We start from the raw sequence: 10,194 nt of genomic DNA, 5'->3' as shown, positions 1-10,194 counted from the left end.
ATGAAGCCTCACGGCCAAGACAGATAACAAGCCGCACGGCTATGGATGCAATCAGTTCGGTTTAATGCATTAAATTCGTTGTAAAATTTCAATCCTAGCATAGATGATTTCTATCAGTTCATGATGCAATCAAAAACCTCTCGGCCAAGTCAAAGAACAATCACACAGCTATTTGATTCAATTCATTACCATTCTAGCATAAGGTTCTAAGTGTAATTGCAATCAATCAATGTGATCAGGTTAGGTATGAATGCAACAAGGCCGCACGGCCACGAGCTATGATTAAGTCTAGAACAATTAACCTAGCATGCAGTTTCAGATTCGATATCAAAACAATCAAGACTAGGTTATAAGGAAACACTTATCAAACAGGCGGTTTCAATTAGGGTTTCAGTTTAAACAAGCAAAACAATTTCAATTCATTCAGATTCGAGGTTAAACAATCTTAGCAATAGTTCTAGGTGATCAAGACAATCAATTCTCAAAACAATCAAACAATCGAAATGATTTTCAAATTAGGGTTTAGTGTTTCGATTTTGATCTTAGATCAAAGGAGATTGATTTTAGAATCAAAACCATCAAAGATTTTGATTTTAATTGATCAATAGATCAATCTCGATTTAGGGTTTGGGGTATCGAACTTTAGAGCTTCGATTTACTCATTAGGGTTTGGTCTATTACCCTATGACTTTATTCATAAAGATTATGTTTTATGGTTTCATAATCAAAAAATCCAAATTCGATTCATAGGTTCTTAGATTTCGAATTACCTTTTAACCTAGATGTTTGTTGAAACCGAACCACCAAGAAGGATGAACCGCGAGCTGAACACGAACGGGAAGCGAGCTGACTCCTATCGGATCGAGCTGCTTCCTATCGGGTCGCGAACGGATTGAGGCTGATGTCGCGAACGAGCTGGAGCAATCAGGAACGGGATCACGTCTATCGGGTCGCGAACGTCTGATCGGGAACGCCTTGATCGTCTGTCGCGAACGAGCTGGAGCAAGTCGGGAACGCGAGCTGGATGAGCTGAGATCGGGTTGATCAGGTCGCGAACAGGTTAGGGATCGGGATGGTTTGTATCGCGATCGGGGTTTAAGTTTCTCGCCGGGAAGATTAGGCTTCAAGTCGGCTAGGGTTTTAGGGTTTGTCGATTTGGGTATTAGTTTAGGGATTTAGAGTTTCGTGCTGATAACGTGTTGTAAACTTAAGAGATTGGAATATGTAAGTTCTTATTATATTAATCAATCATAAGGTGCCCTTATATATGGGAGTTACAAAGAGATAAAAGAAAATACATAAATATGGAAAGTGTACAAATACAAGGAAAAGGAAACTAGGGTTTCCCCTTCTCTAAGCCGCCTCTCTCTCTCTCTAGGTGTTGGACCGGGCCGGTTATGGACATCCATCATATGGTTTATAACAACAGGAAATTTATTATTTTTAAAAATTGATAAACACATATATATTATAATATATACCAATTTAGAATTGAAAACAAAATATTTATATAAAAATAAATGAAAACAAAAATCTGCGCGGTTGCGCGGATCGAGATCTAGTTTATATCTATTATTAAAATAGAAACATCTAAACTTTGGCTCATGCACTGATTACTCTATATGCCGTTACTATTAATTATCAAATTTAAGGCTTAAGCATTCATTAAGAATATTTCTTAGTTACTAAAATAATGGAGCATCCAATAGAATACCTAATATGTTGTAATTGTCACACATGAGATAATAACAATAATATTAACATATATTTTACAAACAGCACTGTGTGGAAGTTGACAATAAAATATTAGAATTAAATTAATATATTTATAAATTGATAAAAGGTAAAATAATAAAATACTAAATATTTATTATAATTGATTGTATGGAATGTTTTTTGTGCAGAATAAAAGGTTACATTTGATATTTTATCACTAAACTTGATTTTAACAGTTTTATCCTAGTCTAACTAATTGAACTCAAATGAAAAATATCTGTTTATCATAAACAAAAAAATATACTTTATACAAAAACCTTGGTTATTGTTACGAACTCTTATGTGAATGTCTATATAGACCTATAAGTCTATGTTCTAGAGGTTCTAAATCCTAATATTGTATTATTATATATGTATCATTGTCTATGGAATAACAATAAGAACAAATGATTTTCTCTCTCTTTTGATTCACAACAAGTTATCAGCACGAAACCTTAACCGCTGAACAAAAAACAATTAAAATACGAACCATTCCAAAAAGCTCTAACCGTCTGTGATATCTACTGGTGCATCTAAGGTTCCACCGAAAGAAAAATTGATATCTCTCCCATGTTCATTATTAAATGATGGCTCTTCGGTGAACCCAAAACCTTGTTCGTTTCCAAATCGAGATAAGTCATACTTCCAATATGTTTATTAAATTATAAACTGTTCTTGTTTTAGATAGGTTTTTTTTTACCCATATATGTTTTGTTCGATATAAGAAAATCTTAACTAAAAATTGTTATATCAAATTTTGATCTGTCGCATGTTGTCGACTGTCTGGTTTAATATGTGTCAGTTTGAATTGGTTTAACAATTATTTGTTAGAGAATTCTCATCACACCAAGTGTTTTATAATATTTATAATGATCGTGAATTGACTTGACCTTAAATTGACTTGACCTTAAAAAAAAATCCAAAAGATTTAGAGAATAATTCAAAGCAAGGTAAAATCACCTGAATATGATTACCTACAGTTCATTATGCATTTTGCATCTAAAGATTACAAGATTTGAAATCTGTAACTATATCTTATCTATATTGTAAGTTTAACTTTTATGATTTCTATAATGAAATCTATCCCAAGTCATGATCTAGATTTAGATTAATTCAACCATAATATTTTCTAGAGAAGAAGAAAGAAACACTAACCTTCAATCCATGCTTAATGAAGATAAACTGAAAGGGGAATTAGGGGACATGACCATATGAAAAGAAGAAACTAAGGTTCTAACCATAACATAAATTTGGGTATGATATTGTACATAATATAACAACAACTGACGTAAATATCCTTCTTTGCGCGTGAGCAAAAAATAAAGATTGTGTCTTCTCTTTTTCAAATTGAGAAGTCGTTTTTCAATTTTGAAATCCCTACCCCGTATGCGACAAAAAAATTAGATGTTGAGAGAGAAATTGTGAGTTTGATTTGGAAAACAGAAAAGGGTTAACTCTCACCCTTCCGGTGGTAGCGATCTGTGTTGTGTCATATAAAAAAGTTAGGGTTACAGTGGCAGTTCAAAAGTGACGGCGTTAGTTTGAAAGTGACGGCGGCGCAGACGATTGAAGAGCGAACGGCAGCAATCAAGGTTTTTCCGGTTTGAATTAATAGTTGTAGTTGACATCACATCAAGGTCTAAGCAACCCGATCTGTTTGTGTTTTATCTGAAATCGATTTCACCGTTTATTTTTCAGATCTGGTTTGAAGGGGTTAACGGCAAAACGACGAGACTCATACTTTTCGAGAAAAGTTAATTGAAAGCTATATCTCCTATACTATATGAGAACAGTAAATAGTATAGTTACCCAAGTTTACTTGAACTAGTTCACATGTTTCATTTGCATACGCACTATAAACATTTAGACTTGCCTGCATGTTTGTTTTGTGTGTGTGGCTTCTGTATAATGCATGCAAATAGTTCTACCCTGCATATTGATGTAATGAGATGTCATACTAGTTGAAAAAGTACATAGTATAGTCACAATGGTGTGGTTCTACTATTTCACATATTTCTTTTGTATTCACACTTTATACATTTAGACGTGCATTCATGTGCTTATTTGTGTGGATGGCTTCGGTATAATGTCTGGAAAATGGTTGGATTATAGTCTACAAGGAAGGGGTGTGTCTTAGCATAGTTTACTATACTATCTGATATATGTACATATAAATATATATTGAATTGAACATGTTATGATATATATAACCATATTATATGCCAGAATAGTTAAAATAGTCATCAAGTTGGTTTGTATGTTTACACACAATGCATTCCATTTCACAGGTTTATCGTGTGTTGCAGCGCTTGTTCTTATGGAATTCACAGTGCATGAATCAGTGTGCGCCCCTGACGGAAGAGGCACTTGAAACTGCAGCTAGAACATATGCAACTGAAGTCTTCTCCACATTTAACCCAGACCAACTCCCGGAATAACCCACTTGATGTTTTCTCTTATGTTTAACTTTCTTCAGTCGAGACTTGGAACTTTTCGCATTTCCTTTATTTTTCCTTAAGCGCCCACTTTCGACTACTGTGTCCTGCGCATCTCTTGTATTATTTTGGATTGTATTTTATTTTCAGTTTAATGCATTGTAGTTATTTATCCTTCGCCATTACCAAAGCTTGATAGTTTTATATAATAGTACGATTTAACTTAAATGCAAAGACTATTACATTACTAATGTAGTATAGTATCGGTCAGCTTGTTTGGATAAAAACATCCAAATCTAATATTACCATACTATATTAAATATAGTATAGTCGCATGTTAAACATTTTTCCATAGAAGGACATGCATACATATATGTTCCTTTCCTCAGTAATGCAAACACTTTCTTCTTAATTACGTTCCCATGTAACTCATGTTTTTTTCCGTTTTGCGCACAACCTCTACGAAAAGATGCACCTCGGTTGGTTATAACCATATTATATGTCATAAAGTATAGTTTTCACATCGGGTTGGCATAAAACAGAAAAATGCTTTCCCACAACATTACAGTCTTATTGTTTGGACTCCATAAATTCATAAGTTTTATTTCTTGTTTTATTAGCAATGTATGTTAATACAATTAGTTGTTTACACTGCTCGTATGTATTGAGGATCTGACTTCTTTACCTAAACTATACCATATATTGTATAGTATAGTTTTGTTTGAGTCACCTCCTACCTATATAATTGGAACCATATTCAACCGCACATAAGAACGTGGAAACAACAAGGCGAACTTGGAGGTCTATGATTTTTACCAAAATGTGGGCATACTAAATTGAATATATGATAGTCTCATTTCTGTTATACATAATAGAACAGGTTCATTTAAAAGCAATTGAGCACGTGCGTTTTTAACTTCACTCCTCTTCCTCCCCACCACGCGCACGCGCTTACAGGGTTATTCCTGGCAATATTGGGTGTAACTAGTCCCATCAAAGACTTTTTCTTGTAGAATGGCTATAAGCTTAATATTAGGGTCCAATATGAATATTCACCAAATTCACCCTAAACTGAAATCAATTCAACAATTGATTTTCTCCTCCCTTTGGCCCTTAATCCTTTATGACTCCCTTTGACGGACAAAGGAATCTAAACCTCTTCTTATCACGTTTGTTCCTTTACGGTGGCTACGTCTCTTAAGTAGTTTATATTATGACACACTCATAACTCTTTTTTCATATAAGAAAAGTCATTTTTCTCTCTTAATTAGTAACCACCACCAAACGTGACTATATATATATGGGTGTTGTTGTGCCTTTCCATTAGTCACACCTTTTCCTTTATACTCTTACAAGCATAAACTCTATTTTTATATGTGATTAATATATTCAAGCACAACTATAACACATATGTATATAACCATTATATAAGAACCCATTTATAATTAAACAAGGCAAGGGAGGAGGGTTATCAATACACCCATATTCTAATTCTTTTATCGAAACCGATCCATCACGGTATCGCCTTTTATATTAGAATCTTAAACATCAATATGAACTTGAACTTTATATTAAACCAATAGACACATAGGTCATATAGAATATAAAATATTCTTACATTCTCCCACTTGACCTTTGTGTTATCTTAAGGGTTTAATATCTTTAATGTGCACTCTTACATCAAGTTCACTTAATCTCTACTAAAATTAGAACTCGATCGAATCATGGCGGTTGTATGTCATTTAACCAGCACAGTCCCTTCCATGTATCACAAACCAATTCCAATTTTATATCATCCTTACATGAGAATAATCTTTATTCTCAAAACTTTACTATATGTTATCTTTGAGCCTTAAGTGTATACACATACTTTAATGATAACATATTTGATAAATCAGAAACTTAATTTTAATTGAATTCTTAGGTGTTATAAAACTTAATGAGCATTCCATAAATATAATCGCAAGGTTTTATCTATTATACTCATACACTCTTAAATGGTCATTGAGCGCCATGGGTGGTAAACCTTTATTTTGTGGATCCACTATCATTATATCATTTCTTATGTGCTCAAGTGACACTCTATGTTTCCGAACTTCTTTTTTAACAGACAAATATTCTAACTTAATGTGCTTAGCACCCTTCAAGTACTTGTCATCTTTTTCAAAAGAAGACAACTGCAAAATTATCACCAAAAATTCCCAGCAGCTTGGCTATAATTAATGTCGACAATCCAAGGCCCTGAGATAAATTTTCGCAGCCTCCATACATGAATTGTGGCTTCAAAGCATACCACAATTCAACCTTAATAGTGAAAGCAGCAATGACAGACTATTTTCCACTTCCTTTATATTATTCCCTCAATTAATAGGAACAATAGCCAAACACTGATTTTTACCATCAATGCATCTGGCATAATCTGAATCTATATCCAATATTCGTTAACTGATTGGATCTCTTTTATATAAGCATGTTCTTGTTGGTGCCTTGCAAGTACCAGAGGACTCTTCTTTGCAGTGTTCCAGTGGTTCATTCCGGAATTACTTTCATATTGGCCCAACTTTCCTGTATCAAGCTGAATACATGTCCGATATAGATCAAACTTCCAACCACTAATCTCTACGGAAATATATCTATTTCTTCATGCTCTAATTCATTCTTAAGACATACTAAACCTATCCCCTTCTGAATTGGAGCTATTCCTACAAAGCATTATATATATATATATCTTATTAATCTAAGATCTTATTAATATATCATTTTTGAGACAAATCCAACAATCCTTGTGATATATCTCGGAAGATTTCTATTATGATCACATGAGATGTCTCACCTATATCTTTCATTTCAAAGTTCTTAGAGATACCAATTTACATCATGTCACATGTCTATGTTATTTTCAGCAAGCATAATTATGTCAACATATTAGACTAACATCAAAAATCTGCTCCCACTGACCTTAATGTAGATACATCGATCAACGATCATCTCTACAAAACCATTTGACAATATGGTATCATTAAATTTTGAATATCATTGTCTGGAAGTTTGTTTTAGTCCATATATTGACTTTCTCAGCTTACACACTATATTTCTTTTCATGTGGCCATGAAAATTTCATGTTGGTCCATATATAATTCCTCCTCAAGCCTTCTATTCAGAAATGCGGTTTTCACGTCCATCTGATGAAGCTCAAGATCCTAATGAGCCACCAAAGCCAAAACAATTCAAAGATAATCCTACTTTGAAACTAGAGAGAATGTCTCTTTATAGTTAATGCTATCTTTCTAGGTGAAACCTTTAGAAACAAGGCGAGACTTGTAACTTTCAATGTTACCTTCGAGTTGTGTTTAGTCTTAAAGACCAATTTACATCCAATGGTATTGAAACCATCAAGCAACCCTACTAAGTACTGAATTTCATTATCACCTATAGATTTTATCTCTTTGCGGCATCAAACTTTTTTCAGAATTGTCACTTTCCATGGCCTATTGAATGAGAATGGGTCTTTATCAATGTTTAAGTCACATTCACTTTTAATAGCAACCACATAGTCATTTGATATGGCAGATCTTCTTTTCCTTTCAGATCGCTTTAAAGTTACTAATGGTTCACTATTCTTAACTTGAATTGTGACAGGTTCATTGGCTATATATTTTATCTAGTGGTATCAGTGCATCCTTATGTTGTTCTATTGTGTAAAAACAACTACCTTAAGTGCAACTTCAGGTGAAGGAACTTCAACTTGAATTTCATTAATGTCCACCCTTTCGTAGTTCACAGCTCCCACTAGTTTCACCGTTCTCAATGAACTTAACATAACCCGATTCAGCTTTTCTTGTACTATGGTTAGAACAATAAAATATTACCCTTTTGATCTCTCTTGATAGTCAATAAAATACATTGACAGACTTAGGATCAAGTTTCTTTTCATGTGGATTATATAGACCCCATACATGTAGATACTTTAAACTAGGTTTCCTTTCCGTCCACAGTTCATAAGAAATCTTAGGAACTGCCTAACTAGGAACCTGGTTCAGCATATATGATTCGGTCTTTAATCCATATATCCACAAAGAAAGGGATAAAGAGCGTTTACTCAACATGCTCCTAGCCATCTTTATTGAAGTACGGTTCCACCTCTCAGCTACACTACTCTACTGAGGAGTACTGGGCATAGTGTGTTTTGCACAAATGCCCTTACTTTCAAACAACTTTGCAAATGGACCAGGACATACCACCTATATCTGATCTCACTACTTAAACCTTCTTATCTAACTGCATATCTACTTAATCAGTGAACACCTTTAAGACATCCACAAACTTAAACCTTTCATGCAGTACATAAGTATATACATACTGTGAGTAATCATCAATAAAGGTGATGAGGTACTTTCACTGCTTCATGAAGGAGCATCGAAAGGGCCACATATATCAATGTGTATTAATCTAAGAAGCTGAGTGCTTCTTGTGGCTGGTTTCTTTACAGTATGTTTAGTATGCTTTCCTTTAATGCAGTCTATACATACATCCAGGTCACTAAAATCTAATTGAGGAAGAATTTCATTCTTTACCAACCTCATAATTCTTTAACATGACCTAGCCTTTGTTGCCACAAGGAAACAATACTCTCATTAGATGCGCTACGGCTAGTGCTTCTACTTTCAACCACCATGTAATACTAGACATTTCAACAAGACTTCTTTCATGGCAAACAAAACTTTAATGTTTACTATCTTATCAAAACAACTCTTTCTTTTAAAGACAATCCTACTTGAAGAGTCTCATTTTATTGCAAAAGAAACACTTCATTTTCTTTCGGATTTGACTTTTGAGTCCTATCAAGAAAGACTTGTTATTCCTTTTGTTCTTTCTACATGGAATTTTGTAGCTGCTACTGGCACTTTCAAAACCTATGAGGTTAAAAACTTGGTCTTTCATCTTTCTTGATCTCCTCTCCTCTTGAATTAACATAGCCTTTAATTCTCTAATGTTTCATTATCTTTACTGGTGTTGAAATTCACCTGAAGCTGGCTAAATTCAAGAGGTATATAGTTCATAATTAATTGGATCAAAAACTTTTCATGCACCTCAATTTCCAAGGTCTTTAACTTTACAGCCAGATTAGACATGTGAGTCACATGATCACGGATTGGCTGGGACCAGTCAAACATTTTTATAGTTAGCTCATTTATGAGACTTCTTATATTCGACTTACAACCAAACCCGACTATAAACACTCCTTAAATCTACTTTATAAATTCCTTATCATTCTCTGTCGTAAGCATCGATGACTCAACCCGTTCTACCGTCATCAACCTCATTAAGTTCAAATTCAGCCTATTAGATTGCTCTCATCTCTTATACCGAGAATTTCATATTATGAGCTATCTTCTTTAATGGCTGAGAGCTCCATGTCAATTATTATGACTAATTCCAATAACAGTACACCTAGTGTAAACCATATCTTTTTGAACCACTTGTGATAATCGAGTGCATTGAACTTTCCGACAGAGTGAGCAAAGTCAAATACATTTGATGAAGCTGCAAACTTTTATACATGCTTACCCTTTACTACTTCGAAAAACTTTACTACAGATTCTAGACTTCATATACTCTTTTAAATTTTTATTTAAGTAACATTTGGGCAATACTTAAAAACACACTTTTAATGATGCTAAAATATACTTTAATAACTAATAATTTCAACTCAAGTCAAATAGTATATTACCTTTGGGTATATCTACTATCAACTATAGTAAAAATTATTTAGTCCTTTACATATTATTAACTATATTCAATGATCCACCTTTGGGTGATCTCCTAGAATATAAAAAACAAAATAATTGATCACTAAAACTTTAATGTCATTTAGCATCTCTTTTATCATGATCAATTATACTACTATAAAATTTAATATTTGTAAGTAAATAACAAGATCACTTTGGTGACTAACATGTTATAAACTATACAAACATTAAAATATTAATAGGTAAATTTATCC

Source organism: Brassica napus, chromosome C7 (genome assembly GCF_020379485.1).
Source record: "Brassica napus cultivar Da-Ae chromosome C7, Da-Ae, whole genome shotgun sequence".
NCBI classification, from domain to species: domain Eukaryota; kingdom Viridiplantae; phylum Streptophyta; class Magnoliopsida; order Brassicales; family Brassicaceae; genus Brassica; species Brassica napus.
Note: the sequence above shows the minus strand (reverse complement) of the source record.